The sequence below is a fragment of the Vigna unguiculata genome, chromosome 4 (genome assembly GCF_004118075.2).
Source record: "Vigna unguiculata cultivar IT97K-499-35 chromosome 4, ASM411807v1, whole genome shotgun sequence".
Lineage (NCBI taxonomy): Eukaryota > Viridiplantae > Streptophyta > Magnoliopsida > Fabales > Fabaceae > Vigna > Vigna unguiculata.
In genome coordinates, this window is record NC_040282.1 from 25,844,056 (window position 1) to 25,854,042 (window position 9,987).

The 9,987-nt window shown below is 41.7% G+C and overlaps 1 pseudogene; it reads left to right on the forward strand.

Moving 5' to 3' along the window:
• Positions 1–1,751: 1,751 nt before the first annotated feature.
• On the forward strand, positions 1,752–8,440 carry LOC114180393 (annotated as a pseudogene).
• The last annotated feature ends 1,547 nt before the right edge of the window (positions 8,441–9,987 follow it).

Genomic DNA, 9,987 nt, shown 5'->3' on the forward strand with positions numbered 1-9,987 from the left:
ACAGGGTTGAGTCGCCTCTGTGGCTGTCTCACTGGCTTTGCTCCATCTTCCAACAATATCCTATGCATGCATGTTGATGGGCTAATACCAGGGATGTCAGCCAATGTCCATCCAATTGCCTTCTTATGCTTCTTAAGAACTTGCAACAACCTCTGCTCTTGTTCAGCAGTGAGGGAGGTGGAAATGATGACAGGCAGTTTGTCCTCCTCCTCTAAGTAGACATACTTGAGGTTGTCTGGCAGTGGTTTTAACTCTGGAGTACTGGATGCTGGCTGAATATCAGGAACCAGAAGGGAGGGAGAAATGGGTTCCACAGCTTGTACCTGAGCATAACAATCAGATGCATATGTACTTCCTACAACATGGTTAGTGCAACCTGATTGTATAACATCAAAGTGAATAGGTACAACATCCAGAGAGTCAAACTCTGTACATTCAACATTATCCACATCATATTGAGCATCATCAGAATCAGAATCAGAATCAAGAACATCAATGCATGCAAATTCAGATAACTCAGACACGGATGAATGTTTTAATGTATGCAAAGAGTGGAAATCAGAAATCAATCCATCAACAGCATCATCAATAATATCCACGTGAAAAACAGAATGATCCTCAGAAGGATGTTTCATGGCATCCAGAATGTTGAATCGCACAACAATATCATCAAACTCCATAGACAAAGTACCTGCATGGACATCAATTTTGGTTCGTGCAGTTTTCAAAAATGGTCTGCCTAAAATGATTGGTGCAGAACCATGTGAAAATCCCTCTTCCATATCAAGAATGTAAAAATCAGCAGGGAAAATCAATTCACCAACACGAACCAAAACATCATCAACCAAACCTGCTGGGTGGGCAACACTTCTATTTGCCAACTGAATCACCACACCCGTAGGTTGCAGGGGTCCAAGAGAAAGAGATTTAAAAATAGATAGAGGCATAACATTTATTGAAGCACCAAGATCAAGCATTGCATTTTCAAATTTACTGTTACCTATGATGCAAGGTACACAAAATGTACCTGGGTCCTTGCACTTCTCAGGAATCTGAGGAACAGATTTACCTATCAATGCTGACACGTTTCTGCCCATGCTGATCTTTTCGTTTCCCTTTAGCCTCCTCTTGTGCGTGCATAGCTCCTTCAAGAACTTTGCATATCTGGGAATCTGTTTAATGGCATCCAACAGAGGTATGTTCACCTCAACCTTCCTAAAAGTTTCCAAGATCTCCCTGTCAACCTCTTCCATCTTTTTGCTTGGAATGGCTCTTGGAGGGAAAGGAAGAGGTATGGAAGGTGCAGCAGTAGAGGTGGAAGGTGTAGAAGTCGCACCAGATGTGGAAGGACCAGCTGCATGAGCATCATGCTTTCTCTGAAGTGTGGCAGGGTCGGCTTCCTTAGGAGGTGTAGGCTTGGAAGTGGGAACTTCAATATTCTTCCCAAATCTCAAAGTAATGGCACTCACATTCCTAGGATTTTCCACCGTCTGTGATGGAAGCTTGTCAGAATTCTGAGCCTGTGCCTGGTTTAGTTGAGTGGCCATCTGCCCCATTTGATTTGTCAAACTCTGGATTGAGGCCCTAGTCTCCTGCTGAAATTGCATATTTTGAAGGGTCATCATCCTTACTAACTCCTCCAATGAAGTAGAAGAAGAAGGTGCAGGTGCTGCAGCAGGAGCTGGTGTGGGTACAGGTGGAACAGGAGCAGCTTGTGGTGCAGGTGCAACTCTTTGTTGTGGAGGTGGTTGCACATTTTGAAATTGTTGGGGCTGCTGGTTACCTTGGTTTCCCCATCTCAAATTAGGGTGATTCCTCCATCCTGGATTATATCTGTTGGTTGACAAATCATGGTGGTTTTGTTGTTGCTGTTGGGGCCTATTGTTGTTGAAAATATTTGTTGCATAGGCCTGAGGGGTATCCACTGGTGTAGAAGAAGAAGCCTGTTGTTGCAATGCTGGGCAAGAGTCTGTAAAGTGATCAACAGATGTACAAAGGCCACAAACTCTTGCAGCTGGAGCTCTCTGATTGGAAGCAAGTTGGTTGACCAGTGTGGTAAGAGCATCAATCTTACTCTCCAACTTCTTCGTGTACTCAGCTGCTCCTACATCATGAACACCTCTAACAACTATGGCATCACTCCTTGTGCCAAATTGTTGAGAATTTGAAGCCATGTTCTCTATTAATTGTCTGGCTGCAGCTGGGGTTATGTTACCAAGGGCACCACCACTTGCAGCATCAATCATATTTCGATCCATGTGGTGCAAGCCTTCATAAAAATATTGCAGGAGGAGATGTTCAGAAATCTGATGGTGTGGACAGCTTGAACAAAGATTCTTGAACCTCTCCCAGTACTCATAAAGGGTCTCCCAAGATTGCTGCTTGATGCCAGAAATCTCCTTCCGTATGGCTGTTGTCCTTGAAGCAGGAAAGAACTTGGCAAGGAACAATCTCTTCAGGTCATCCCAGCTTGTGATGGACCTGGGTGCTAGGTAGTACAGCCAGTCTTTCGCATTACCCTCCAAAGAATGAGGGAAAGCCTTCAAGTATACATGGTCCTCTTGTACATCTGCAGGCTTCATGGTGGAACAGACGACATGAAACTGCTTCAAGTGTTTGCACGGGTCCTCACCTGCAAGACCATGAAACTTTGGCAACAAGTGTATCAAACCAGTTTTCAGCACATATGGAACCTCCTCCTCAGGGTATTGTATGCATAAACTATCATAAGTGAACTCTGGTGCAGTGAGCTCACTCATGGTTCTCTCATGAGGTGGAGGAGGTTGAGCCATGTTATCAGTATGAAAATGCTCAGAATATACAGTATGCTCAGAATGCAAAGAATGAGGAGTGTCAGGAATGTGATGAGAATCAGAAGAATCAGGAAATGTCACTGAATATTCAGCATGCAAAGATGGATTCCTAGGATGCCTACTTCCTCTGTGGAATGTCCTATCAATCTCAGGGTCAAATGGTTGTAATTCACTTGGGTTTCCCCTAGTCATGCACCAAAAAGCACTAATTGTAGTGATATTGGCATAACAAAGGGTATAACTACAAGTATACTCAAACGACCTCCAAATGACTTGAAAATTGGTAGGATATTCCTTTGAGTGGTCAACAGAAGCACAAAAAAAATCAGATCAAAACTCAAAGCACAAGTATTTTTAACAATTTTTCAAAAGTGGAAAAAATGAAGAAAAATCACAAAAAACATTGCTGAAATGTAGAAAATGGCATTTTCTGGAGATTCTGAGTTTGCAAACCAGCGAAGCCGGTTACAACAAGGTGGGAAATCAAATTCTACCCCAAATCCATATAAAATAATAGTGATTCTGATAACCAGAGCAAAAGTTATGGTCCTTTGAAGTTTCACTAAAAATCAGTCCAAAATTTTTTTGAATCTCTTAACTCAGACCATACCAACTGCTCTAGCTATTTTTCCTATCAACTTCAACGTCTTAGAAGTGGGGGAAAAAAAATTTCAAGTCAAAACAAGCTCCGTAGCTACCAACACAAAAATCCAGAAGTTAAATGCCAGATTCGGACACTATTCAAACACTATTCACTACTACAATTGACACTATTCATGTGCGCCGCGACACTATTCACTACACTACACAGAAACACACAGGAATGGAAACAGGCACTGAACTTAACACAACATTAACATCACAATGAACATATACCAACTCAACCACACTTGAACTACACACACAGACCAAAACACAAAACACAAACACATTGGAAATTTTACTTTGAACAAAACGATTGGTCCCCGGCAACGGCGCCAAATTTGATAGAGGTCGTACCCCACCAAATTAAAACATATTAAATGCAGTACATGAAAGTGAACCAAGTCGTCTCCCAACGACCAATATTTTCATTCAAAGCGAATTTTCCAGATGAACACAACAATAAAACACAGGGGGGGTTTGGCAGATTCACTCAACTTTGCTAAATTCTAACAAAAACACCAAAACTGAATTAAACACATAATTCAAAATGTACTGGTTCCTTGATTCCACTGAAAATCCACCAATCACAGGTAACTAAATCAATTCTCTTATCCAATTTACTCTCATGAAATCTGAATTAATCAACTATGTGAAAATTAACACAGCTTCATTACGCCATTAAGCATAGCACACATCCTTCTTTCAATTTCACACACTCACACACAGATTAAGCAACTGTGGCCAAAACCCGAACTCACTAAGCATGACAAGGATTCTGAAATTGTGGAAAACATAAACTCATGATTAAGCATCACAAATTCCATTTCATTCAAAGCTACAAAATTGAATAGGATGAAGAGAAATTAGGAATTGGAGTGCACTGCAAAACATCAACCTCATGGTTTCAAATCAGTTTCTTCAAGGAACCAATACGAAAAACTTAGCTAGACATGGAAAATGGACAATCACCCACTTCGAATCTGAAACAGAAATTGCAATTCAACCGTTCAAATGACTTCAAATTGATATTGAAAGCTTAAAATGGTGCAGCAAACGAAATGGGCAAGGGATAAGAGAAGAACAACAAAAACAGCCACCAAAAACGAAAATGCTTCAATATAAATGCTACCCAAACGGTAGAAAACGTTAATACAACTTCAATGTGCTGTCCAAGACTCGTAAAACGTGAAAAACCAATGGAAAACGTGAAAAATTCGTGTGTGCCACCATGGGTCACCTTCCAAAGCTTTAAAACAACAAAAATGGAGGTTTTAGAGAGTGGAGAGGAAGAAGGAGCGGCTGGCCTCCTTTCATGCAGACCTAATTCGTGGTCATATCACCCTTGCCACTCATAATTACAAAACTGCCACTCTGCCACTCAGATTTACAAAAATGCCACTCTGTGCCTCAAATGTTGACCCATTGACTTTGCTGACGTGGAAATGACATGGAAATGATGTGGCAATGATGTGGAAATTCTCTTCAACTAAATATTAATGTCCAAGCTCCAAAATTTGCTTCACCCAAATACCTAAAAATAATTAAAAACAAAAATTAGGCCAAATAATGTGAAATTAGTCCAAATTCGGAACAGTGGCCCAATAAAGCCCAACAGATGAAAAACACTCTAATGATGAACAATTAAGCACTAATCAACTGTCTAATGGGTGCACAAAGGCTAGTGGAATAGAAGAAAATAATGACTCATCAATGGTCAAGTATGCATCTCTTCCATTTTCACCTGCTGGCTTGGGTGATATTGGTTGATCAGTCTCTTTGTTGCATACCCACTAAACGGTACTTGTGTGGCTGTTTCGAATTCTATCTTTCCATCTTGAAGAGGTGTTGGAGGATCCTGATGTCACGCACATGTTGCATGTAATGCACGTGTTGGGGCTATTTCTTTTGGATGTGGTGCATTACATGAAGTCGGGTTTAGTTTAGCGACCCAGCTAACATAAATCGGTTGGGTTCCTTAATTGAGACGTTGTCCTTGAACTTGTTGTGAACAATATCGTTCTTACTTAACCCGTCGTCTTGAGTGCAGTGGGAGGTAAATAAGATGTGTTTTGCAGAACTGCGAAGAAGACGATTAGCTTGTGGTTTGCCTCATTGGAAATGAGGGATGTTTAGCATGTCAAGCAACATACTCGATTGCGGGAAGTGTGAGATAGTGTTGTTCACAACCCGTGAGAAATGGAATGTGGCAAATGTGACGAGCTCTTCGTGGAATTGCGAAGAAGACGACCTTTTGGCTTATTGGAAACGAGGGAGGCGACATTGAACTACGAATAAGATGAACTTTTGGGTTGTTGGAAACGAGGGAAGCGATGTTGAACTCCAAATATGACCGACTCTTGGGTGGTTGGAAACGAGGGATGCGACGTTGAACTACGAAGAAGACAAACTCTTGGGTTGTTGGAAATAATGGAGGCGACGTTGAACTGTGAAGACAATGACCTTTTGGTTATTGGAAATGAGGAAGACTTAGCTGAACTGTGAAGAAGGCAACTTTGAGGGATGATGTTGGAAACGAGAGAGACTTAACTGAACTGCGAAGAAAGCAACTTGGGGGGATGAAGTTGGAAAAGAGGGAAGCTTAGTCAAATTGCGAAGAAGGCAACTTAGGGGGAATTTGAAACCAGGGAGACTGAGCCAAAATGCGAAGAAGACAGGCTTTTGGGAATTTGGAAACGAGTGAAGCGAATATTGAACTCCAAATACGATCGACTTTTGGGTAGTTGGCTTTTTGGGAAGCGACGTGGAACTCCAAATACAATAAACTCTTGGGTTGTTAGAAATGAGGGAGATGACGTTGAACTACGAAGAAGACCGACTCTTGGGTTGTTGGAAACTAGGGAGGTGACGTTGAACTACGAAGAAGATGGACTCTTGGGTTGTTGGAAATGATGGAGGCGATGTTGAACTGCAAAGAAGACGACCTTTTGGTTGTTGGAAACGAGGGAGACTGAGTTGAACTACGAAGAAGGCAACTTGGATGGATAATGTTGGAAACGAGGAAGACTTAATTGAATTGCGAAGAAGGAAACTTAGAGGGATGATGTTGGAAACGAGGGAGACTTAGCTAAACTGCGAAGAAGGCAACTTAGGGGGATGGTGTTAGGAAAGAGTGAAGCTTAGTCGAACTGCGAAAAAGGCAACTTGGGGGGATGGCGTTGGAAAAGAGCGAACCTTAGCCAAACTACGAAGAAGGCAACTTGGGGGGATGACGTTGGAAAAGAGGGATGTTCTGTAAGCCACATTTGATATATTGCTTTTCCCTCGTGGGTGGTGTGGAAGTGGGTCTGATCACCTGTGTCAAGTGCGAGGTCAGAAAGAAGGAGATGCTATCGAATTTGTATGACGAATGACACCTTGCCGTTCATGCTTTTTGGAAGTGTGCAACATTTATTGTTCACAACTTGTGGCATGGTTTGTGCTTGGTTGTCGGCTATGAATGCTACCTGGTTGATCTTGCCAATAGTCATATGTTGTCCTAAAGATTAAGCCATGCATATGTAAGTATGAACTAATTCAGACTGTGGAACTGCAAATGGCTCATTAAATCAGTTATAGTTTGTTTGATGGTATCTACTACTCGGAGAACCGTAGTAATTCTAGAGCTAATACGTACAACAAACCTCGACTTTTGGAAGGGACACATGTTCTGCCTGTTGCTTTGATGATTCATGATATCACACGACGTTTGTGTCGTTGACATATAATTCAAATTTCTTTCCTATCAATTTTCGATGGTAGGATACTGGCCTACTATGGTGGTGACGGGTGACGGAGAATTAGGGTTCGATTCTGGAGATGGAGCCTGAGAAATGGCTATCACATCCAAGGAAGGCAGCAGGTGCGTAAATTACCCAATGTTGACATGGGGAGGTAGTGACAATAAATAACAATATCGGACTCATTGAGTCTGAAAATTGGAAGGAGTATAATCTAAATCCCTTAACGAGGATCCATTGGAGGTCAAGTCTAGTGCCAGCAGCCACGGTAATTCCAGCTTTAATAGCGTATATTTGAGTTATTGTAGTTAAAAAGCTCGTAGTTGGACCTTGGGTTGGGTTGATTAGTCTGCCTCTGGTGTGCACTGGTCTGCTCGTCCCTTCTGTCAGCGATGCGCTCTTGGCCTTAACTGGTCTGGTCGTGCCTCCGATGCTATTACTTTGAAGAAAGTAGAGTCCTCAAAGCAAGCCTACGCTCTGGATACATTAGCATGGGATGACACCACAGGATTCTGATCCTATCTTGTTGCTCTTCGGGATCGGAGTAATGATTAACAGGGACAGTCGGGGGCATTCGTATTTCATAGTCAGAGGTGAAATTCTTGGATTTATGAAAGACGAACAACTATGAAATCATTTGCCACAGATGTTTTCATTAAATATCATCCTAGTCTCAACCATAAACGATTCCAACCAGGGATCAACCGATGTTGCTTTTAGGACTCCATTGACACGTTATGAGAAATCAAAGTGTTTGGGTTCCGGGCAGAGTATGGTTGCAAGGCTGAAACTTAAAGGAATTGACAAAAGGGCACCACTAGGAGTGGAGCATGCGGCTTAATTTGACTCAACACGGGAAAACTTACCAAGTCCAGACATAGTAAGGATTGACAGACTGAGAGCTCTTTCTTGATTCTATGGGTGGTGGTGCATGACCATTCTTAGTTGGTGGCGTGATTTGTCTGGTTAATTTTGTTAACGAACGAGACCTTAGTCTGCTAAATAGCTATGTGGAGGTAACCTTCCACGGCCAACATCTTAGAGGGACTATGGCCGCTTAGGCCACAGAAGTTTGAGGCAGTAATAGGTCTTTGATGCCCTTAGATGTTCTTGGCCGCACGCGCGCTACACTGATGTATTCAACGAGTCTATGACCTTGGCCGAGAAGTCCGGGTAATCTTTGAAATTTCATCATGATGGGGATCGATTATTGCAATTGTTAGTCTTCAACGAGGAATTCCTAGTAAGCGTGTGGTGGAGCTCCAAAGGTGCATGAAGAGCTCCATGGGCAGCGGAAATGGATGAAGGAATGAAGGCAAGTTGGAAGGCACTTGCAAGCAATGGAAGGTGAAAGAGGTGATAGGATTTAATAATCTATGCTAGCCTAAGGAAGGTGGCTAGAGGTAGAGAGAGGAAATCTCTAGAAAGTGGTGACTCTCTAAGGCAATAGAAGGAGGAGTGCTCTCAACACTATGCTTCTATTGCAAAATTCAAGAGTGTCTACAAATGAATGAAATTTTGGCTTTTATATGAAGCCATTTATACATGAGAAAGGAGAGCCTTTGGGTGGAGTGGGCCTTGATCTTGGCCCTTAGATCAAGCTTGGAGAAGGAGGCTTGATCTTGGCCATTGGATGATGCCTTGGAAAAGGAGGAAGCACTAACCCTTGGATGCTTTGGATCCATGAGGTGTAGGAAGAAGTGTTGACTTCCACTTAGTCCACCTTGGCTCTTTTGATAGCTCATGGCCAAATCTCCTATTGGGCTTAGTCAAACCCAATTTTATCAATTCAACTACTTATTATTTGACTTATTATTCTAGAAAGCAAAGCCTAAACAATGGGCCAATATTATTGTTATTCTATTGCTCTTTAAGACACCTATTCAAATCTTCACATCTTCTTTAGTCCATGTGAAGAGTATGAGAAGTCCATGTGGGTTTGGGCCATCTTGAATGAAGCCCAATTTGATCTTTTTTAGCATGCCCCTTGTTATTAGGCCTCTTGATGGGCTTGGGCTTGAAGGTGCATGATGGCCATGGATTGGGCCTTGAGCATGATTTGGGCCTAGGCGTTGCCCAAGCTATAAGCCTTGTTGGGATCACATCATCCCCTCCCACTTGAAGAGGATCTGACCTCAGATCAAGAGGGTTATTTAAGGCTCACAACAACTAAAATTGGGTGCCACCAGGATCAAAAACATATCTGCAATAGTCGTCAAACAAAATGGCATTAAAATCATGAAGACCATGCATTATAATTGAGTGGGAAATGTGTGAAAGTGGGCTTATAAATTTGGAAAAAGTTGGTATTAGGCCCACTTCACAAAAAGAGTGTTTCACACTTTGACTTGGATGATTTTTGAAAAGAATTTTAATGTCAAAGTGTATTTTGGCACTATATTTTGAAGAGGATGAAATAAGGGAATGAGATAAAGAACAAAAATTTTGAGAAGGAAACAAAGCAAGAGATTTAATGAAAAAGTGAGAAGAGTTTAAAGATGGGAAAACTCCCTTTGGAACTTGGGTCTTCATGAAAGGAATTGGTGAAGGATTACACACCAAATCCCTAACAATGAGTTCCCTTGAAGTTGAATTACTCTTTAACTCTACCACTTTTGATTTTCTTTCAAACTCACTCTCTTTTTTTAATTTCTCTCTTGCTTCAAAGTTATTTCTCTCATTCTCTTCTTTGGCTTTTCTAATATTATCCTCTTTTGCCTTCTCTTCTTCATCTCTTTTCTTTTTCTCTTTTATCTCTTTTATCTCTTTTTCCTCTTGTTCTCTTTTAGCAC